Here is a 24996-nt window from a genome sequence, read left to right on the forward strand (position 1 = left end):
TGACACAATTTTAATTTTAATGACATACATTCTTGATTTCTGAAGTGCATGACGGACGCTTGTCATTGGTATTCAAGTTAATGGATAATAGCAGGAATTTTCCTCCTATCAGAAGCTTATGAATTCCTCAGGATTTAAAGCTGTGGTTTAGTTGAGAGTTTGGAGGAGGGAATACAGTCACATTGAGCCACTAGTCTTCCCAGCTGAATTAAAATGAAGCTATAGTAATTGCATTAATAGATATTGCACAGGAAGAAAGTGCATATGCAATTGCCTTTCACTGTTGTAGTTCTCCTTTTTTACAATAGACTGATTCAATTGAAGGCCCACAGACTCATGTAATTTATCAAAGTACAGTAAACAGAAGCTCTTAACAACTTCACTATTTTAATAACACATTTCAACAATCCCTCTTTGCTGCAACTAAAGAGCTCCCCTTGCCAAACTGGAGGCGAGGATGAACAGCTGATAGAGAAATAAGAATTGAGAAAGCAGGAATATTTTCCACATTGTTTGCTGAATTGTTAAAAATATATTAATAGAAGAGGTGTTACCTTAATTGATCCCCTTTTCTTTTTAGAGAGAAATTGCACAGCTAATCCATATCAATGTTAAACTATCATAAAACTGTTTTTAAAAAATCAATTACAATCCATAACATGAAATGCATTGATGTGACAAAAAATGTTATCTGTAGAGAGTTATTTACCCAGTCTGCCTGGGAAGATATTTCCAAAAATTGATAAAGAGCAATAAACAAGAATATAAAAAACATACCATTCCTTTTAAAAATTATTTGCAGTAATCAAAATTAAAGTTCCAGTCCTTTTAGATTAACTAGGTGAACGCAAAAGGATTTTTCTTTCAGATAGATGAGCTGATACACACAAGTATAGACCCAGTCCCCTGCGGTAATTTATAAAAAACTACTAATGGGACAATCCCTTTTAACAGTCTTGGGTATTTCCACTCCATCGTGCATGGTTGAAACCCCACTAAAATTGTGAAATAATCTGTTTTGTTTTGGAACCATAATTACATATTGACAGATTAAACTGTAAGACCTAAATCAAGGAGATTTGGGTTATTATGCGAGCATTCTCATGGGGCAAACCTTAAGGGACATAAATTATTTTGCCACAGACTAACTACTTTACAATTTTACTATCCTGAGTGGCATTAAATACTTGGTGAAAAGGAACTACTGAAATAAAAAATGCAAGAAAACATGTAGCATGGTTGTCAGAAAGAGTTGCCACAAAAAATTAAAATAAAAAATAGCTATGCTTTACAAGGAAAATGGTTAAGGAAAAACATTTTATTACTACAAAATAGCTCTTTTGCTTCTTAATTATTTTTCTTTGTTAAGGGTTTTTTTTTCCCCCATCTTAAATAGTTTAAATTTTGTTTCTAAATCCTTACCAAAAAGGTTTGCAAAAGATCTTATTTACTGAACAATTGCCATTGTAAAATTATTGGTCAGAGCATTTTCCAATCATCCACTATTTGATAAAATTAAGTGAATGAAAAACATATAGTGAAAAACTCTTTCTTTTTTATTTTTTTTAATAAGCTCATAAGATGGCAAAACTGAAATATGTTTTAGAGGTAATAGTACAGTATATGTTCAGGAATAACTAAAAACATCATAAAGTATTATGAACCAATTCTTTATGAGCTAATTTTTTCTATTTCAAATTATGCATATCCTCCTTGTGTTCATATTGCATTTTCTCCCTTACATGTATCTATGTTTAATTTCAAGAACTTATCTTTTAAAAAAAAATATAATCCATATTGAATGCATTACCTACATGATTAAAAAAACCAAAAAATTTGCAACCAATATTTTGACTTAAATTGCTAAGCATAAAACCAAATCAAATCATCAAATATAACAGATTCATCAAAAGAAAAGAAAATAGAAAAATATACAGCTAGCTAAGTACTCACAGAGTGCAAAAAAAACTCTTTAATTTTTTGAGAAAAAGAGAAAACTTCTGTGGAAACCTACTGTTACATAAAGACTTACTGAAGTACAGAAATAACTTGGTGAATTTGCATCTAATCATAGGAATATCATAAAAGTGTAGTATTTTGTACGTTTACATCATTTGCTCTTCTGCAATATTTGATCTTCAGCAACTAAATCTCAGTAAAGAGAAAACATTGCAAGCACTGCTAGAATTGGTTTTAGTGAAGTCCTATTAAATTTACTTTACAAGCATAAAAGTATATTGCCCACAGTATGAAAATTCAATGCCACTACTATTTTAAGGTTAACTTTAATTCTTGCTGGAAGGTGAGGGTTTGGCTGTGTGGGAATATACCATTACTGCACAGATGTTGCACTGGCTTGGGTCCCCCAGCACCTATCAATGAAACACCTCAGGTGCAGCGTGTCATAGCCCATGTCTGCACTTTGATTGCTTGTAGAGCTCCATAGCAACCGAAATAGAAGCAACCTGTTCTAGCAACAGGAGATTGCTTTCATATTTTACTAAGATTGGGTGTTCCGCTTGAGTTGCATAGCAGTGGATGACTTACTGGTTTGAAAAAAATAAAAATGTTTACTGAGCAAAAGTTTTGCTTCTTTATGAACTTGGATTTATGAAGTTCAGTAGACTTTGACGGTTCCTACTAAGGTATCTGAGTCGCAGTCAATAGTCAAAAGATTATGTGATTCCATATTAAATTAACGAACTTTAGGGATTAAATTTAAGTGAAACAGGAAGAGTGAGCATGAATCTCAACCAGAGAAGGGGAAGAAAAAAACCCCAAACAAACCAAACTAGACAAAAACCCAAAGTGAAACAAATAAAGAAACAAAATCCCCGAATTCCCTCAAAATGAAACAAAACAACCCAAAAAGAAACAAAATTACACAACTATAACGTGATGTCATAATAATTCTGATCTTTCCCAAGGGACACTATGCAAAATCAAGAGGAACAATGAAAACATTAAGAATTTCCACATGGCATTTTAATATAATTCCTTAATTAGACTGCAGTTTGATGACTAAACCCTCTTCTCTCCCCAGCTGTAAATAGCAAAAGCAGGGTGTTGGAGAATTTTGAGTTCTATTTCTGACCTTCTTGGCAGGTTTCTATACTGCAAAGCTTACTTTTATCCTAAAAGAGATATTTACAAAGGGACTAGTGAATATCCACTGTTTCTTTCATCCTCTCTGCTCCACTTCACTGCAGTGAAGCCTACAGAGGAGTTTGGTATGTTTAGAACTGATATAGTTAAAAGAGACAAAAAAATGTTTCAATTCTGTCTACCCAAACTATTTAATATGTGACTACCTAAAAAAAAAATTTCCTCCCTGCAGATGGAAGGCTAGAGGGGACAGTCACTCCCCAGGCAATACCTGGATACCATAAACACAGGACACTAATTCTGGTCCACTCATGCCTGTTATTCCTCATAACCAGTTGGGTGCCTCCAACTAAAAGCTACATGACCATGTCTTGAAAGCTGAAGAGTGTTTTGCAATTTTCTGCCTATTGTGTTCTTGGTTCTTATTCTTGATTCAAAATCATTCCTCTTCAGTCTGCATACTTGAAACCTTTATTCCTTTATTACTCTGGTGCACAAAATCTGCCCACGAGTTGTTTTTAGACCAAGACTAATAACTAGGCTTTACCATACATCTGTCATGAAACTATGAGACTTCTGTCAGTGGGTAGTCCCATCTATGTTCCACAAATGTGCCCTATATTTTTTATTTTTTTCACACTTGCTGCATTGGTTCTGTACTTAGAAAAGATTGCACTGGTTGTCTGCATTTATTACCCTGTTGAAAGCATTTGTTGTCTACTATACATGGCCAGTTCCTTCCATTCTTCTTCTCTACTTTGCTTCCCAGATTGCCATATATAGTGAAAAATGGTAACCCAGGAAAATATCCCAGAAGCAGGAATAGGATAGGCTGGTACTTCTTCACTAAAGCTTTTCTTCATATCATTATGGCTATAATGTGTCCAGAATAGAGAAGACACAGGCAGTTTTCTGTGGTAGGACAAGATTCCAGCATCCGGTATATTTCAAGGGAATCTTGCACTATTTTTTTGCAATGAATTTTGCATTCCTTCCTCAAAGCAATCCTGTGTGCAATCTCCTACACTCTTGGGTGATGCTCCATTTAATAGGTTATTATGTAAAACCAAGCATATCTTATTTTCTTTCTCCAGGATTATTAATGCCTCAGCTACAAATTCAGGTCCACAGAAGCTATTTACATCAAATCTTAGAACTGGATTTTTAATTGTGAGTTGCAGCCTCAATGAGAATCACAAATGAACAATTAAGTTTACTGACACACAAAATCTTTGTTCTGACCATTTCTAACTCCTGATCTTAGACTACTTTTCCTCAGACTAATGACTTCTTGAATACTGTTCTTTTGTAGTGAGAGCTACATAGAGTGCAGAAACTAATTTTCTAAACTTTCAGCTTCCTGGGGTCAGGTACATGCCTCATCTGTCTCTTAAATCCTCAGCAGGGTATCAGCTATATTAACTAATGGTTAGGCACATAAAGCAAATTATGATATGCGAGATAAGAGAGAGTAACAAAGCTGGGGAACACTAATGGATGTCTACGTCAAAATCTAGGAAAACTGGACTGTAAATGGCACAATCAGGTACTCTCACATCAAATATGGGAACCTCAATTCTCTTTCTTTCAGTACAAATGTTCTATGCTTTAAACTCTATTTATAACATCTTTATTCAAAACACAAATCATGAAACTTTTAAATTGAGAGTTTCATTTTGCTGTTAATGAGTATGTCCAACTCTAGAGAACTTCAACTCAGTAAATGAGGACTAAAAATTATCCCTTAAATAATTAATTGTAAGGAGCATTCATAATAAATACTGTAATTTAAAGTTTGCTCTACAGCTATTACTTGTCAATCAATATCACGCTTGCTCGGAAGAAACAGATATTATGTTATTATTAATAACAATGACTTGATATTGCTATTATTTACATTAAATCCTCACAGTTTAACAAACTCCCATAATAGGCAATAGCTTCAATTGGTTTTAGCAGGCCTTTTCATTCAAACTTTGAAAAGATAAGGCAAAAATCTCGTTCTGATACATAAATGTTGCAAGCAGGACAATTAATTCTGTGTTTGGGGTTTTTTTTTAATTTTTTAGAACTTATTTTATTTATCATGTGTTTAACGTAAACTTTTGACTGAAGCACAAATCTTCCATAGGATTTCAGCATGCAGATCTGTGGTTTTAAATTAGGCAGAAATGCTTTTGAGTGATGGCTCCTTTTAACATCAGGGGAGTGCTTACCTCTCTCACTTTACTTTGTACATGGCAGGCCTCCAAAACTCCTACTGTTAAATCTGAATTAAGTAGCCTTAATATGTATGATATTTAACATTTTCAGAAGCTATGCATTAAATCTGTAGCATAAAACTTCTAGGGAAGGAATGAATCCAATACTTCAGGGCTTTATCTTTAATTCCTCTTGCGAAGTATGTGTTCAGTGGAAATTTTACAAAAGTTCATATCACCTGAGTCTGTTTCTGCAAGATTAGTGGAGTAACATCTTAGTCTGACACAGATCTTTTTCTTTCATAGCATTTTAGTCCCTGAACTCTTAGGCTTGCATTAAATACAAAATAAGTATAATGAGTTTTAATTTTTAAAGATATTAAATACCCTGAACAAGATGGTTAAGAATTGTAGAGACTTTGTCACTAAAAAGAGCTTAACAAATCCAGTAAAGTACCACATTAGTTTTCTATATGCATGATTATGTGTATTTACTGTGTTATCACTTTCTGAAGATGTGTTCATTCCTTGAAGCTGAAATTCTTCTGAGCAATGTTAGATATAATTTGAATGAATTTTCAAAAAATTCAATTATTCACATTTCTCAACATGAATTTATATTCATTTCTACAACATTAGATGGCAAACAAAGTACATGAACTAAACCTCTCAGTAACAGTATCAATAAAAAGTTGTTTATTTAAGCAGAGAAAGTATCAATATATGTGTAGTTGCACCTCATCTGCTAAAACTTACAATTTGTGATAATCTGAGTCACAGTCCAGAACTCTACTTCCTTTACCCATAACCTCTTTCAGGCCTGATGTTTTTCCTGTTGACAGTAGTAAGTACCTGACAGCCCTAAAACTACTACATCAATGCTTTACAATAGCTCATACTTCAGCTGGCATACCAGTGTCGTATTGTTTTTATAAATATCTCTCTTATTGTCTGTGGTGTTACCATTGGAGAAAAAAAAATCAGACACAATACTTGGTGTGTGCATATACATATATATATATATATATATATATATATATATATGTATATATACATACACCTATGTAAGCCTCCACAAAGTAAATGGCAATCTCAGAAACTGTAGCTAAAATTGTGTCTATAATCTGGTCTGTGGCCACTCATTTGTACAAGTGGACCAAAGGAAAAAAAATACAGATTGGAAGAACTTTATATTCTGCTTTACATTAAAAATTATGGAGAAGGGGAGATAAAATTTGGTGCACTGATGAAATCTTCTGTCCCATGAATCATTTTAAAAGGAGTAAGCATACCCCAGTACACTATAAAAGGGACTGAAACTACATTTTTAATAGTGTCCAAAGTAAGGATGCTGAATATTAAAAAAGAAAAAAAATCCCAGTGTACAGAAACAGCAGGATAAATAAGACCTTGTAATTTTGGGGTTGCACAGTTGTTAGTGGCAGCTCAAAGGAAACTGAAAGGTCACATTGCTGTCAACTCTCCTATAAAATAATCAACCTTTGATTTTAGTGTGGTGGGTTGAACTTGGCTGGTTCCCAGCAAGCCACTCTTTCACTCCCCCTCTTCAACAGAATAGAGAGAAAATGTACAATGGAAAGCTCATGGGTCAAGATAAGGACAGGAAGATCACCTACCAATTACCATCACAGACAAAGCAGACTCAACTTTTGTAAATAAATCTAATTTACTGTCATTTAAACATAGTAGGGTAATTAAAAGTAAGAACAAAAATAAAACCACCTTCCCTTCTCCCTTCTCTACTTCTTAGGCTCAGCTTTACTCCCTATTTTCTCTATCTCCTCCTTTCCAGTAGTGCAGGGTGATGGAGAATGGGGGCTGGCAGTCAGTTCATCACACGTTGTCTCTGCCACTCCTTCCTACTTAGGAGAATGACTCCTGGCATTCTTTTCCTACTCCATTGGATCCCTCCTATGGGATACAGTCCTTCATGAACTTTTCTAGAATGGATCCTTCACTAGGGTTGCAGTTCTTCAAAAAATGCTCCATCATGAGTCATTACCATGGGGTGCAATCCTTCAAGAATTGACTGAAGGGCTCCCCACAGGATTACAGGTCCTGCCTGGAACTTGCTCCAGCAAGGGGTCTTCACAGGTTGTAGTTTCCTATAGGGCTTCCACTTACTCTGGCACAGGCTAGACTGCAGTGTGGATACATGCTCCACCATGGCCCTCCACAAGCTGCAGGGGAATCTCTGCTCTTGTGCCTCTCCCTCCTTGTTCATTGATCTCCGGTTCTCTCACATATTATCACTTCTCTCTCCAGGTGCTGCTGCACTGCATTTTTCACCCTTTCCTAAATATTTCATAGAGGTTCTCCTAATATCACTGACTGCCTCAGATCTAGCCAGTGGCAGATGTCTCTGGGATCTAGGTGAAACTGGCTTTGCCTGACATGGGGCCAGACTCTTCTCACAGAACCCATCCCTTCAGTGCCCCCCAGCAAACTTTTCCACACAAACCCAATGCAAGTAGTTGCAAGGGTAACACATGATAACAAATAATATAGGAAATGGTGAAGATACAGAAGGGTATTTCTGTATTAAACTACAGACCATTCTGTGAGTAAAATATTAGGGTCCTCTCATAGCATAATTTCTTGTCCTACAGTACAATTCATTGTTCCGTAGTACAATTTCTTGTACATTGTACATTAGAAGATGAATTTATGCTATTTCTCACTATTTACTCTCAAATAAGATTACAGCATAGACCACACTCTCTAGTATTCTCTCTAAGCAATACCTTAAGGCAAACTGGGAAAGCAAAATAATCGCGATGCTGAAGACTATCTTAATACCCATTTTCCATGTAGCTGCTGTCATCCTAACAACATATTTCCAACAGTGAGAACACAGATAGCTTCCTGCAGAGTTTCTAATCTCAGGGCCATTTTGCAGAGCAGCCAGGAGGATGTGCTAGCGTAATAAGAAATCTGGTAACTACTGCCTAGAGATATAACACTTCATGTCTGTTCACTTTTCAAACTCTCTTGGCTTAAAACAGGGATCCTAGCTTGACTCCTAAATCTTTCCTTCCCTAGATAGCAACACATTACTCTCACACCAGATAGCATAACTTGCTGGCTGCCTACAGAAGCCCTGGGAGCCCTTTTAATTATAAAGAAAACTAACACACAAGGTCCATAAAACACATCTAAGTCAGTCAAGACTGCTAACTACTTGGATTTGAAGTGAACATGCTTGTGTTCTGATTAAGTTGGTACTTTTGTTTATACTGCAAGTGAAGACAAAATATGCCAAAGATTAAAGGGGACTGGTTGTACACTGGACTTCAAAGTTAGTGTCCCAGATTTGCTTTGTTTAAAAGACAATTTAGGGTTATTTTGGGGGAAAGAATATAAAGTATGTAAAGAAAGGATGCTATTTCAGTAGGATTTTTCCCACAATATATTTTAAAAAATCTTCTTTTTTCTTGACACAATTTCCCCGTGGCATTGTGCCACCTCCACACAGCCATCCATAACTCTTCTCCTGCTTGAAACAATCTTCAACATGCCACTCTTGTTAATGACTGAGATACCCCCTGATGGTGCTTAACATTTAATAGTGCTAGAGCTCCACGTTTGCCCAAACAACCTTTTCCATTTACCTTACCTCAAAGGTGTTCTAATTTTTCTTCAGAGACAGAAATCCTTTAAGCCCATTGTATCCTTAGGCTACAAATTTACTGAGATTTAGGTTTCCAATAAGAGCTCCAAGATGAATGCCACCTTCTCATTTATGAATCAATTTTTGCCCATCGGCTTTTCAGTGTTATTACTTTTTATTTTATTTTACACTCAAAGGAGAGAACCTCAGGAATGCATATACATATATACACAATGTTGGGATAAGGGGGGAAGGAGGAAAAATTTTATCAGAACCAAATAAAACATATGGCATTCTCCTCAAAATATTATGAATACAGAAATGTCAAAAATATGTGTAGCCACAGATAGAGTAACTTTTTCATGTTCAGGACTCTTGTTTTGATCATCAGCACACAGCACAAAGGTAGGCATGCTATTTCTTAGTGTCATGAGCTATGTTTTTATATAAGTTTTCAGCAGTTAAGCACTCTTTTTTTCTTTTTTAGTACCACAATTCAACTGATGCTATCATCTCTCTTCAGTGGTTAATATGTGTTTGTTCTCAATGAAGACAACATTGTATCTTGGAAAGTTCTCTAAAGGTGTAGCTTATGAAAAAGCTTTACTTGCCTAAAATAACTAAAAATCCAGTGCAATTCATTTGGAGTTAAACTTCCAACAGGTGAAGCAATAAACTGAATGCTTTAAAAAACTTAATAATGATTTTCAATTCAGTGACTTGGAAATTCTGATTTATTTTAATGATGTTTTGACTGAAATGAATGTTGAACTTCATGTAAAGCCCAACACACTATGCAATTCTAATTGGGGAATTATGTGTTTATGGTCATGTATCTTGTCTAGATAAACTACAATCCCCTTTTTAACTACTTGCTGGGAGTCAGATACTATTTTTTCTCTGTGGTTTAGAATTCAACCAATATTTGAGGAAAATCAAAACCTGGCATCAATCTTCTATCAGAAGTTAACTTGCCATGGCAGAACTCTGCTATGCTTTAGAAACATTCCCTGCAAAATAAGAATTGCCATGCTAACCAGACAACATGGTTGCCAAATCCTGATAGTATTAGCTAATTAGAGTTTTATCTGAATTTATGAAAGCTGTTATATTCTCTTTAATTACCTCATTATATCATAAACAATTATTTAAAAACAAAAACAGGTTAATTTGATGAGAAGGGAGGTATCTTCAGAGTTTATAATTTATCTCTAAAGCTAAAAAAACTGAGCAGAATCTTTCTGTAAGTGGGACATTCAGAAATCCAACTCTGAAGATTTTTTTTAAGAAACAGAAAGCACTTTCCAGCATAGCTAAACTATGATAGCAAGGAAAACAACTGGAGTTCAGTATTATCTCCATTAATGCTTAAAGGACATTCCTGATCAATGTGTGACTCAGGCTCAAGAGACTCTGTGTAACCATTGAGATACTGATCTATGGGATGTACCATAATCAGTCAAAGCTCTCTTTGAACACCACAGAAATTGACATGCTGACCAATTTGTTCCATCTATGTCTTTCTCACTACTAACGTTTTTTCCACTGCTGTATTTTATTTTTGGATTTCCCATTGCACAGGCAGGTGGAAGTCATGTAAGCAATTGTGGGCTTACACTCTTAATTATTCCTTGTAGTCAGATTAGAAAAAAAAGATGAAAAATAATCCAAGAAAACCAAAATAAAGCAAACCCCAAACCCGCGACAATGTTGTTGCTTGCACTTGGAGAACAGGTCTTGCATACCAAATATCAGGAAAAGCCATTTTCAAAGGTTATCTGAACTCATGTTAAATAGTTGACTACTCAGTCAAGTGAAAAATAGATCCAAAGGATGAAATAATAAAGCATCAGGGACTAAAGATCCACACACTATTTAGCAGAGAATGAGGCTTTCTATAATGGAAACATAAGCAGAGACTTTTACAGTACTTTGAAAAAATGATTTCAAACAAAGCCTTGTGAAACATCAACGTCTTCTGTGACAGCTGTTTACAGGTTTTCCTTTGAAGCTGTTCACAGCTGTATGTCAGAGCAGTAATTTTAGGAAAAAAATAGAGAACTGAATGGTTTTCCAGATACAGGCATGCAGTAAAAATACACTCACCTGAAAATAAATGATAATGGTATTTTTGAGTTTAAAAAAAGGTTTGTGTACTGCAAATTGAAATACTCTAACCCCTGAGTTTTCTAAAATGTATTTTTCAGGTTTAGTTATACATTATTTAATACTCAGAATTCATTTTCATAGTTTCTGGATAAGCCATTCAGAACGGCAATGTATTGTAGTTGAGAAGGAATTGAGGGAAATAGTATATAATACAAAGCACCTACTATGTGTCCTGCTCCACCTCCAAAAAAAAAACCAAAAAAAAAAAACCCAAAAAAACAAACAAACAACAATCTGTGAGCTGTAAGTAATGAAAATCCAACATTTTTTGTCATGATAAAGAAAGGAAATTAAATTCTTACAGTACTGTGTTAATTACGGTTTATGACAGTAATGAAGGACTTTAATTTTACTTATAGTTGCTGTTTTGTAAGAGCTAAAGGGGAAAATATACTTTAAAGAATTAATATGACTATTTCAAAGCATTCTTATTATGCTATATTATTGTGTAAAGCAGTCTTCAAAAACTCTGGGAAGCAGTGTAAATTAGGTGAGTGATAGCACAGCACAGGCCATTTGGCTCCTGTAAGCTTCTGCTGCACAAAGCGGATTGGCAAATTTTGTGCTTTTTCTTCCAAGGCTTCCTTTTACTAATATGGAAAGCAAAAACTCATATTATGGAAGTGTTTTATTTGAATGGTATCTTTACCACCCCTGTAAGGAACTGAAATAGCAAACAGACTCTCTACAGCTCTTTCACAGAAGAAAACAGGAAAGCAGTCTATGTGTAATAGTTTCTAGTTTCTTGCTACCTCTCCCCACTGACCATAAAATAGATGAGACACAGCTTATTATCTTTGTCTTTATGACTAAAATAATATTATCTTGTCACTAAGAAAGCTTGCCTTCCTGGGTGAGAAACATAGAATAGTACAGTTATTCTAGGAGAAAGCTTGCTGATCTGCACAGGAAGACTTTGTTCAGAAGCAAAGGCTTGAACAAAACAGAGGGAGAACAGTGCTTCTTTCAGCATTTCTGTTCTGAAATCTTACACTTATGAAAGTTGCCTCAGCGACATGACAGAATCCTCTGAAATGCAAATATATATACATTGAAAACATCATTAGTTTCTCAAAACTTCATTAGGTATAATCAAGAAGACTTATGACATCTTCTGTCAAAATTCCCCACATATATCTGTATGGTAATGTCACAGAGTTAGTATCTGACAAATTTCTCTTATAGGTAAGCTTGGCCTAAATAAACTAGAGAAGATAAGACTAGAGAAGATTCAGGAAGATAAAACAGAAGATGAGACCCGGAAATCTAGGAAGCAAAAATGTATAGAATTGATTAAAACCTGACCATAATGTTTTAACTGGAGTCTTCACTGGTAAAGATGAGTATCTATCAAATAGTATTTTTCTCCAAAGTCCGAGGTTATTTTCCTAGGCAACTGGTTTAAACTTCCTCTTGTGGTGTTTTTGCCTTGCCAAATCAGGCCCTCTCTTAGTTTCTCCTTAGCAGGGCAGGATAAAAAAAGTAAGATAAAAACACTTTTGGGTTGAGATTGAGATGAGAAGACTGATTAAAAAATACCAACCACCATGGGCAAAATGAGGATTACTTCGAGAAAATTAAATTTGTTTTCAATTAAGATAGACGTGGGTGGTGAGAAACAAAGAAAAAAGAAACAAAAGCAACACCTTTCACTCACTCCCCCCCTTTTTTGAGGCTCAACTTCACTCTCTCACTCCTGACTTGCGAGTATACTTGCTCTGGTGACTCCTTCAGAGCTGCACAGTAATCTGCTCCAATTCCTGGAACATCTTGTTTCCCTCCTTCACTAACCTGGGAGTTTGCAGCAATGTTTCTCCTATTTTTCCTCACTTCTTCCTACCAGGCAACATTTTTTACCCTTTCTGAAGTATATATTCTTCAAGATGACACCTCCTTGGTGACAGGGCTCAGCCCTGACCTGAGGTGGGTGGGCTGGAGAGAGATCGAACCAGCTGTGTCCAGCATGGGGCAGCCACAGCTGTTCCTCACAGAGGTCACCCTGCAGCCCCCACAGCCAGTGCCAGGGCACCACAACCTAATTCTTACCTATATATACAATCCTTGAAATCCACATCCTATATACATATATATATATATATATGTGTATAAAAAGAGGCAGAAACTCTTTCTGTACAGTTGAAGAGAATTTTTCATATATTGTTCAAATTGTCAAGATTAAATGTGAAAAAGGAAACATTTATCTTTTCAAAATCAAGTTAAAACACTTGAGCCAGAAAGGTTAAAACAAGTTCATGGAACAATCACACAAACAATTTAAGGCCATGATTTATTTAGCAGGTTCAGAGTGATAATGAGCAAAACTGCTAATCACTGCTCATAGATATTGAATAATAAATTTAATAGGTTGAAATGGGCATTTGTAGAGCAGCAAACGTTAGTCTAATGATTGAATTAATCTTAATGCAGAGAAATTCTTGCATGCCAAATTTGTTTACCACATAACATGCTAATGAAGATAAAACTGGTGGGTCTCAGGAAAAGTTGAAAGGGCATCAAGTGGCAAAGTTTTGTATGAGGCGCATGAAAAGACTGAGCAAACAAGAGACAGCAAGAGATAACGTACTTGTTCGGTATTACTCTTTGAATGGCTGAGTACAAATTACTGGATTAGTACAGTTTATCAAAGAACCTGCTATGTAAAACAGATCTAGAAATAACCATGGGCTTCATAATTAGCCTATCATTCTGTTGCTTCCTAAATCCACTCTTGTTGGCTGAGATAGAAAATCTGTGTATGTCTGTGCACACAGGCTGGAAGTTCAGATCTCTATGCTAATTAATGCAGTAGTTTTGTTTGTTTTTTCTGTCTGATCATCAAACAAATGTGCTTACAATGATAATTAAGGACAAATTTCGTCAAATGTCTTGCCTAAAAAGAACCTTGGATAAACAGACAAACAAACAAAACCTCTAACAATGAAAATCGTTGTTTTTTCTCCTTTAAAAATATTCAGTATCTATTATGGGGTACAACCAACTGCTACAGCAGAAAGTGCTACTTTCAAATTGCTTGCAGTTTGGCAAGATACACAGATGAATGGCCCAGTTTGACAAACCTTTCACAAGGCAGATTATCAGCAAAGCTGATTCTCGACTACAGAAAGAAGTTTATTTGCAATTATTTATTGGGGAGATTGTTATATTTTGGTTTGCGGAGGTTTTTTTTGTTTGTTGTTTGCTTTTTTTTTTAACTGGTCATCTCTCAGCTATTTTAAACTGAGACTTTGCTGAAGTATGATGAAGAGACATACACTTGGCTACACTGATCAACCCTTTTTGACCGTGACAGGCTAAATCAAATTATCAAAGCTGAATACACTCCATCAAAACAAAAATAGTGCTAATGAAGTAAGCACTATACCCAAGTTTAAAGTCACTTATGTGTTCCAGTGAAAAACAGATATTAATTATTTTCATCTAGTAAAATAATTTAAATAATTAAATTAAACTAAATTATTATTGTTGAAAGGCCTAGAACATAAGTCCTGTGAGGAGCAGCTGAGGGAGCTGGGGCTGTTTAACCTGGAGAGGAGGAGGCTCAGGAGAGACCTTACTACTGTCTAAAACTGCAGGCTGTAGCCAGGTGGGGGTTGGTGTCTTCTTCCAGGCAACCAGTGACAGCACAATGTGACACAGTTTTAAGCTGCACCAGGGGAGGGAGGTTTAGTGTGGACATAAGGAAGATGTTCTTCACAGAAGGAGTGATTGGGCACTGGAATGGGTTGCCCAGGGAATTGGTGGAGCCACTGCCCCTGGAGGTGTTTAAGAAAAGACTGGACATGGCACTCAGTGCCATGGTTTTGTTGATGAGGTGGTGCTCAGTCATAGGTTGGATTTGATAATCTCAAAGGTCTTTTCCAACCTGATTGATTTTGGGATTCTGTGAAATTATCTAATTATTTAACCTAGCTAAGGTGCAAGACTTGCCCAATTTACTTGGGAAAAAAAAAAAAACCACAACAAAACAGTATTTTGTTATCTTTTTACTTAGAATAAATACACTACCTATTCTATGTCTGATGTGTTAAGGGGATTCATTTGCATATCACATATTTTAATTTCACATGCACTGAACAGAATGTATAGATAGGACTTATACACATTTGAGGAAGTAATACTGTATATGATATAAAAATGTAAAAAACAAAACCACCAAAACCCTCTTGCTAGCAGAAATGTGCAATGTGCAAATACTTCCCCAATACCTTTCAGAGATCGGTGTTAAGTGCTCTTAAGCATTACATCTGGCACCACAACAGTTTAACACCACTGGCTAGTCTAGACATGCTACTCCAATGTATAGCCTCAACCTAGTTATACAGATTTTAATGGGCAACCAGAACAGAGAAGACTGACTGCTGTCAGTTTACTGCCAGATTTGTGAGATGCCATATCTCTTGTGGCAGAATACAACACTGAGTAGGCTGGCATCTTGTAATGGGTAAATTTTTGACAGGTACTCATCTTTTCCCCTAATTAAGTACTCTCTTTCTCAATTAGGGTTGTTTTCCAGATTGTTCTAGAATTTCACAGTCTTCTGAGGACATGTATTCTTTCGTTCAAGTTTGCTCAGTTGACAGAATGATTCATGGACATTTTTGAGCCATAAATAAAAGAGCTTTCTAAGTTTGAGCATCACAGAGCGGTTCTAAAATGTTTCTATGTACATGGAAGCATTACCTATAACAATGTCAGTTCCACAGCACTCAGTTTTTTCATTCACAATGCCTATGCTGTCGTGCATAATCTATCCACCTGGCAGTTTACCTGACATCTTCCAAGACATTCCTGTCTCTGCTGTCCCAATAATACTAGTCTAATTTCTCTCCTTTTCTATTTCTCTAGTTGTGAAACAGAGTAGGCAATATCAGAAGTCACTTCTGGATGTGACCCCCTGAGAAAGGCATTTTATCTTGTCACCAACCTAAACATACGTAATTCTAAAAAGAGAGAGACATCAGCATACACTGCTACCAGGATTTATTTTTTCAAAGTTAATAAATAGATAGATAGATAGATAGATAGATAGATAGATAGATAGATAGATAAGTAAATACAACAGTTAAACTGGATCAGACATAATAGTAGAATATACTTTTTGTCAAACAAGTAAGCAAGGGAGAAATACACACTTATGAAAGGTCACAGAAAATGCTTCTCCAAAAAATGAGACTGTATAATACAAAAAGTCTCTTTCATACTAAAATGTCTTCCAAAGGACTAAACTGCTTATTCTTAAATGGTTCCTTAAATGTTATTGTGCTCTTATATGGATTTTAAAATTTTTTTTCATGCATGTTCTTATGGAACACCCTTCAGCCCAAAAGAGAATAAAGCATGTAAAACAACTTACGGTTTGGATCACAGTACTCTTCACTATTTTTTTGCTTAACTGGATTCTTTCGTATCTTTTGGCATGATATTTTCTGACATTTTCACAGAGTAGCTCAAAAATGCTGTCTGACTTTTAGGATAGAAAGTAGTATTTATTTATTTATTTATTTATTTATTTGCAGCAAAGTATTTCGTTTAATTGGAAGGCATAACTCATAGGCTAGGGACTGAAGTGTGAATAGCATATAATTGGGGTTAAAAAAGTCTTAGGATCTTAGAACCATATAATAGAATATTCTGAGTTGGAAGGAACATATAGGGACCATTTAAGTCCAACTCCTATCCCTGCACACGACAACTCCAAGAGTCACACCACGTCCCTGAAAGCATTGTCCAAATGTTTTTTTTAACTCAGACAGGCTTGGTGCTGTGACCACTTCCCCAAGGAGCCTGTTCCAGCTTTTTGCCGTTTGTTTGAGTTCTGTCACTGGTCAAGAGAGTGACAATATTAGTATCTGACCCTCTGCTTTGCTCATGAAGTTATAACTGCAATTGAGGTCTCCTCCCAGTCTCCTCTTCTTCAGGCTGAACAAAGTGACCTCAACCATTCCTCATGTGAGTAATTTCCCTGTAGACATTTTCCCATATTCATGTCCCTAAAGAGACCATCTTAGGTTTCTCAAAGATGAACTGGGCAAGCATCCAATGCCTAACAGAGTGTTCCAGATAGGCATAAATAGACTAGGTGAGCATAGCTAGAATTTCTTGAGAATGTGGCCATGAGAGTCTGGTAAGACTGCAGAGGGTGTCAACAGAATGTAACCACTGATGCATCCGCTTATTGTTAATGATGTCCATCTTTAAAATCAGTCATGCTGTCTCTTTAAATGCTGAAGAGAAGTTGAGTAGACAAAGGTCAGTATTATTAACATCTAGATTGTCTGAATATCCCTGTACCCTAGTGGAAAGTGTTATATCTGTGCATGTCTGTATGCATAGATATGCATATATTTATCTGTTACAGCTGTCACAGTGACCTATATTCATCTATAACATATGTTAGATATTTTCAGTCTTCCACAAAATGTATAATTAATATGTCTCCTAATAGTGTAGCTGCTCATGCAAGAGGGATTTGTATTATTAAGTGGCTATTTACAACTCGAAATACGTGATTTCCATTCATAATGAAGTAATAATGAAGGACAAATATGTGTAGTATATTAAGAATTAATAAATAAATATTAAGACCTGGACTAATGGCACAAAGCAACTACCTTATACAATTCCTTTCATTTCTCATGAAAAGGAATATACGAACTGTGAAACTATAATTCAAATAACTCCATTTTGGTGTGAGTGATTATTTTTTATTCATTTAGTTTCTGTTCTGAATGATCCAAGGAATCTGCACTTAAATCAACTGAAACTGGAGGGAAATTTTTGATTACACTTTTAATTTCACAAACTAACCTACAAATGACTTTAAAATTTCTGGTAACACTACAGTATTACTAACCACCTACACGTTTTTATTGAAAGAGTGTAGCTACAATCCATTAGTTAATGACTATGCTGTGCTTGCCAGATCACATTCACACTCACAACAACTATAAGTGCCAGGGTTTCAAGGGCCTTGGAATAACACCACCAATTAAAACCAGCCTCCTTTGTTACATTTTTTGCAAAACCAACACATTAAAAAAAGGAAAATCCTAAAACTCAAATTGTATTGGCTTCTCTACTGAAAATAAAATCAATTTTGCATGCCTTTACTGTGTTACAGTGTAAGTCTTTGGCAATATTGAAATATGTGCTTGTATATTTGAAGTACATTTTAAATAGCAACAATTTAATGTGTTTTTACGAATAAATTGCTTTCCCTAAATTCAGTATTTGACCACTTCTCTTTAACAAAACCAGATTCTTTAATATTCAGTAAAGTTAAACATCAAAACTGGTCAATTACTCCATCTCACCCACTTGTTTTATACATTTTTACATAAGAAAAAATTAAGGATGTGTAAGCAATAAAGAACACACCATTTGGCTCTTGGATTATAAAATATGAAATTATCATAAAGTTGAGAAGGTTTTTATTTTTCACCAGTTGTTTTAGAATAATTTATAACTGATGCTTTTACTTGATAATGAGATTATCTTCAATAGTTATCTCCACGACATTATTTAAGAACTACAGTTATGGAATAGAATAGTTCAGTACAGTAAAGTAAAAGAAAGAAGTTATTCAATCTTTCTCAATGAACTTAAACACTTTCTTTAGACCTTGAAGACAACACAGATCTAATCTAAGAGTAGTGGAGCATATCACCAAGTAAGCAAAAAGAATCCTTCTCCTAAATGGTAGGTACACAGAATTTCATTTGAAGTTTTATATTGAAAATGACATTTTAGTGTGGTTTTCAGAGTGAAGAACTTAAAAATCACCATAAATACGCTGGGGATTTGAGCATGAAGTATTTAGATGACACTTCAGTAATGCAGATTTGTTTAAAATAATAAGTGATTTGTTTCATTTTGTTTACTAAATAGTAAGTCTACATTAACTTGCAGGAGTGTACTTCTGACATGAATCTCCTAATCAACTCCACTTGATATATTTCTGAAGACCTTTTGGAGAACGAGGATGGGATTCCTTTGGAATGGAGTGAAATTAGAATTCTTTTTCAGTAACTAGTGGGCATTCAGCCAATGGACCACAAAAGTGCACAGCAACTGCCACAGAAGTATACATTGTAAACTCTGTGTTCTCAACACCAGTTGTTTCAGAACTAGATCTGTTCCTATTGTGCTATGTAATACATCATCGTGGAGTTACAAGCACTGATAAAGGTATAAAAATTATATATAGATATACACAAGAAAATATTTCTCTACTTTCTCATAAAGGTGTCCAGATGTCAATAAACAAGCTTTTTCAATGGCCTTTTTTGGTTTATTTTTCTTTGTCTTTTTGTGTTTTTTGTGTTTTTTTTGTTTTGGTTTGGGTTTTTTTTGCTTGTTTGTTTTTTGGGAGTGGGTTTTGTGCTGTGCAGCATAAGGTTTATATTGAAAAGCTTTTTGTCAAGCTGCAAAATTTTCAAACTGTCCTAAACAGTTAGAGATTGATTTTTGTCTTTATATATTTGTTTGTTTCAAGATGGGGAAAAACTCCAAATATTTTTAATGTTTTGGAAAAGCTTTTTAATACATTTTCCTTTTCTTGCCACAGGTAAGTATGTCCTAAGTTTAGTTGCTTATGTTGTTACCATATCTAGATGGATTCTCTGTAGCACACAGGCCTTCACCTTGTAAGCACAGAATAAAGACATTTGACATGAGATGCACAGTGAAAAAAGGTAAGTATTTACTATTATTTTCCTGCTCCCTACTTATCCTAACATGTATTTTCCTGGATTAATATGAAAGGGAATAAAGCATTACAGTAAGAAATTATTCAACTCTAATTCCTATTTCTAAAAGGCTTACTTTCATGGGGTTTAGACTGTAAATATAATTTTTTTTTTCCCCTCATCTATTTAATTAATCTTTCCACTCCCTTCTCCTGTTGAAGACAAACAGAGGAAGTGTGTATACGAGACCATAAAATATTTCTTGGGAGGGTAAATATTTGAAAGAAAATAGAATATTCATTACCAACATAATATAATTTTCAAATTTTATTCAGATAACCTCCCTTCTTATGCATGGATTTCTCCTTAGGGAAAAAAACAAACAAACAAACAAACAAAAAAAATCCCCAAAAAAACCCACAACCCAAACATAAAATCTGAGGGAAAAGAAAAAAAAATAAAAAGATAAAACCATAAGATAAGAATAATAAAATGACACCTAGTTTCTGGATAAGTCTAGGTCAAACCTGAAGACATTTACACGTAAAATTATTTCTTAAGATAGAACACTGTTTCTTCCAAAAGCCTAGATTTCCTTTCCAGAATGTGAAGCTTAGTAAGATATTTGGTTTAAGGACTCCTGGATTCCATGAGTGTACCATATGGATATTCTTAAAGAGACAGTCAAAATGCATTATCAGCACTTCAAAACATGTTAATTTTAAAAATAACATGAGACTTATAAAACTTTCCAGTCAATATTTGGTGATTGTTTGGAGGAAGGAAAACTGAGAACAGAAATGATTTTTAGAAACCCTTCCTTAGAACTGTGTATTTAAAAGCTTTTAAAAGAGGAAAAGGAAGGTATGCAATTAGTATTTTTTTTAATTAGTACTGTAAAAATGAGGCATGAAAATTAAAAATGCCCTCCTGCTTTGAAAAATGTTATGTGCAGATTGATAAAAAAACCTGACAAATTTCCCAAAAAGGTATGAGTATTCCCTTAGCAACAAGAACAGCTGAGATTCATCTCACACAAACTGATGGATTTGTGGGAATCAGCTACATTAAGGTATTTGACCTTCTCCTATACATAGTGCCAACCATGTCAATATAGTTTGGAAAACTATGCCTCTCACATTAAAATAGACACATCTACTACACATCATTTATCAGACTCAACTGACTGGGTGTCTAGTCTCAGTTATGATAATTGAGGTCTCCACTGACTACATCTGGATCTCAGACTAATTCACATCTACCTCCAATTCACATCTGAATGAGTCACAGATACATCACAAGGTTACACACATGGCACCTGCACTTATACCTTTTTGAATGAATCTCAACCTAAACCTCACTTCTCCTGTCTAACCATCAGCAATAGCAGATTAGAAATGCCCTGGGGTACCCAAGCTGTTTGGACATGGATGTAAAGCAGGAAAGGAGGGAGTGTAATTATCAAGAAGTAGGTATTAAACCAAAAGACGATGTATAATGAATTATTTGAGTCCTATGCATGTTAATTGTGGAGCTAAATCTAATCCAAAACATCTTCATGTGAATATGGTGTTTGAGCTCCCATTACACTCAACAGAAACATGGTGAATGGACTCTAGAGTGAAATTGAGAAAACCTGGTTTAAGTACCTAGTTTAAATGAAAGAGAGCTTAGACACTTAGGATAAAGTGTCAGATTTCTACATGTAAGCATCCAAATTCAGAGTATATAATATGAAGCTGAGTTCATCATTAATTCCTGGAACTAACCTGGGTATTATTTGGTTGCTTTCTACAGCCTTCATTCATAACCCGAGGTGGGATAAAGGCACTTCTTTACATGACTTACTTGGCTCATTTCAGATACCTACTTCAGGAACTAAACTGGAGAAGAAACAAGCAACGTGGATAGTACTTATTTGTGTTTGATTTCTATGCTGTGTATACACCAGATATCCTACCACAAATTTATAACTTTATACTTCATTTACCTTAGAGAATACAGATTTTTTGTTTCTTTTTTTTTCTTCACATCTGTATTGCACAGTACATGCAAGACAAATTTAATTAATTTATACGGTTTCATAATCATAGAATGGTTAAGCTTGAGAGGGAAGTCTGGAGAGGATTTAGTCACACCTTCCTGCTCAACTCAGGGAGTTATCGTGACTCAGGTAGAGAAATGTCCTGTTCTATTTCCAAAATATCTGTGAAGATTCCACAATCTCTCTGGGAAACTTGGTGCAGAGTTCTATTGTTCTGAAAGCAAGAAAATGTGGTGGGTTTTTTTAACTTCTGTTTAAAGACAATTTCTCTGTATTTCAGTTTGTGCCGTGTCTCTTCTTTAATTTGGTACACTAGTGAGAAAAGTCTGGCTCTCTCTCTGCTCTCCTTCCCTCACCACATCAGGTATATGCACACTTTAGTTAAATCCTTCCTAAGCCTTTCCCTTCTCCAGGATGAACAGTCACAGTTGTCTCAGCACCCTTCCATGTGACAGATGCTCTAATACCTTGATAATCTTTTTGGATCTTTTCTGGACTCAGTCCATATTTTCATTTCCCTTCCATACTGGAAAAATCAGCACTGGACATAGCACTTCAAATGTATCTCACCAGTGCTGAGTAGTACAGAATGATTTTTCCCATCCAGCTTACTGGCAGCACCCTTCCTCTTGCAGTTCAGAAGACTGATTTATTTTCTTCAAGGGTGTCTTTCTGGTTCATGGCTAACTTCCTATCCACCAGGACTCTGAGTTCTCTCAGTGCAAAGCTGTTTTCTAATAGTCAGGCCCAAGTCTGTACAGGTGCAATGAGGTTATTCTTCCTGCATTAAGTCATTTCTCTCACTGCAGCCATCAACAATTCTAATTCTACTTAAAATTTGTAGTCACTTAAATGCTGAAATTAACAATGTCATGCTAAATTCAAGACTTTGTTCTCACATAATCTTTCTTTTTGTCAACTTGCCATTGGGATTAGGAGATGCACTGCTAAGACTCCATTAGTAAAAGAATATGCAACATTGGGAAATTAGTTGTAATATCAAGGTCACAAGAAGTCACAGCTGACAACAATATCTTTCACTGAATTTCAGAAACAGCAACCTCAAAAATAACAAATATTTCTGTCATAATCACACTATCACGCTTTTAAAAGGTGAATTGTATCAAATACAGTTAGGTGATAGAGTACCTAGAATGCTAATAAAATTTTTCTAATATATTTAATGATGATTAAAGACTTATATGTTCAGTTGTGTTTTGAGTTTAATTTCCCATGGAAAGTCTTTAAATAATAAAAAAATCTGCTGCTGTTCTATTGCTAAAAAGTACTGTTAAACAGTATGTTCATGAAGCAGGAAAAAAAGCCACTCAGGCCAAACTGTGACCAATAAATACTGATTTTAAAACTGCAATGTAGAAGACGTATGCTTTTTATTTTTCCTACTATGATTTATTTTTTTTTTACTGAACAGACATTGGACCAGTAATAAAATACAGAGAAGAAAGAAATGCTTAAGAACAAAATGTTGCAGCATTCAAAGCACCGCTACAAATTAACCAGTGTATTACAGATTCAAGAAGACTTGAGCACTTCATCTGTACCATGGACTCTAAACACCACTTTTAATCAAATAAAAGGCTGATTCAGTTGAAATCAGCAAGCAATGTAGTACTATTTCCTCTGTCACTGAAGATCATTAAATCAAGAAATCATTCTGTAACATATGCTGTAGATACTAGCAGAAGACACATGCTTTTTTTATGCTATTGGCTGGGATTTCTGATCTGTATTATGTAGGATGCTGTACTAGTCAAAACAGTCCCTTGGGCCTCAAAATATCCTTACACTTCTGGAAGTCACAGATTTCACATTGACAAAGGGTGGTACAGTCACACAGACAAGAAGTAGAAACTGAAAATAAATTATTTCAGACTGAAAGTACAACACCCTCTTTAATATTCTGGTGGGTTAACCTTGGCTGCTGCCAGGTGCTCACCAAGCTGCTCTATCACTCCCCCTTCTCAAGACATGAAGAAAATGAGATGATAAAGCTCCTGGGTTGAGATAAGGACAGAGAGATCACTCAACAGTTACCATCACTGGCAGAACTGACTCAGCCTGGGGAAGATAAATTTAATTTACCATCAATAAAAACCCAAGCAGAGTTGTGAGAACCAGGAAAAAACAAAACTAAAAACACCTTTTCAGCTACCCAATCTTTCCTTCTCCCCAGGCTCAAATTTATTTTTTACACCCTCCTCTTCTGACTCCTCTTCACCTTGTCCCTGCCACTAAGTGGTAAGGAATATGACAGGGAGTCGGTAAAACTTGGTGAAACTTCTGCTCCTTCTTCATCATACTTACCTTACCCTAGCCAACATGGGGTCCTTTCCAAGCAATACATGTGTCCTTTCCACAAGGTATGACCCTTCAAGACCAGACTGTTCCAGATTGGGTTCCCCTGGGGCCACAGTTCCTGCTCCTTCAAGTGCTCTTCATGGACAGCAGCTTCCTTCAGGGAGGGCACACCTACCGTTTCAGGGTCCTCCACAGGCTGCTGGGGCGTCACCTTCTCCACAAGCTGAGAGGGAATCTATCTGGTGTCTGAAGCGTGCTCTCTACCTCCTTCTTCATTAGTGTCTGCAGGTTTGTTTCACATTTTTCTTACTCCTTCCCCCAGTGCTGTGCAGCTTTGGGCAGCAAATGGATCTTGGAGCCACTGGGAACTGGTTCTGTCAAGCATGAGGGGCAGCCTCTGTTGTCTTCTCAAAGAGGCACCCTCTGCAGTCCCCCTCCCCACAACCTTGCAACGTAAACCCATATAAAACATGTAATCAAATAATAGTGGAAATAAATCAGTGGACTATTTTATCACTGGAGTATTTTAAAACATCAGTTTGATGTAAGGGAAGTTGTGTGAAACACTAAGCATTGTGCAATGGTATAGGTTTGACTGGATAATGGTATCAGTTTGAAACAAAAAAGTCTGTGAATGTCTGCAGTAGATGTGGGCTTGTTGTGATATGAAGAAAAGCCTTATGAGTAAAAAACACTTACAGGAGAAAAATAACTCTTAATTCCTTCAGTCCCTTGTTTTAACCTGGCAAAAGCATCTGTGGTTTTAAACAGTCCGTGATATCATCAGTGATGGCAGCCAAAGGCACTAGCTTTCATCTC

The 24996-nt window shown here is 35.6% G+C and overlaps 1 protein-coding gene across 4 annotated transcripts in view; it reads right to left on the minus strand.

Moving 5' to 3' along the window:
* The window catches only part of PCDH9 (protocadherin 9), an 836069-nt gene that overhangs the window by 215371 nt on the left and 595702 nt on the right, over positions 1 to 24996 (minus strand). The window lies entirely within an intron of this gene.

This window comes from Catharus ustulatus, chromosome 2 (genome assembly GCF_009819885.2).
Source record: "Catharus ustulatus isolate bCatUst1 chromosome 2, bCatUst1.pri.v2, whole genome shotgun sequence".
In the NCBI taxonomy this organism is placed as follows: domain Eukaryota; kingdom Metazoa; phylum Chordata; class Aves; order Passeriformes; family Turdidae; genus Catharus; species Catharus ustulatus.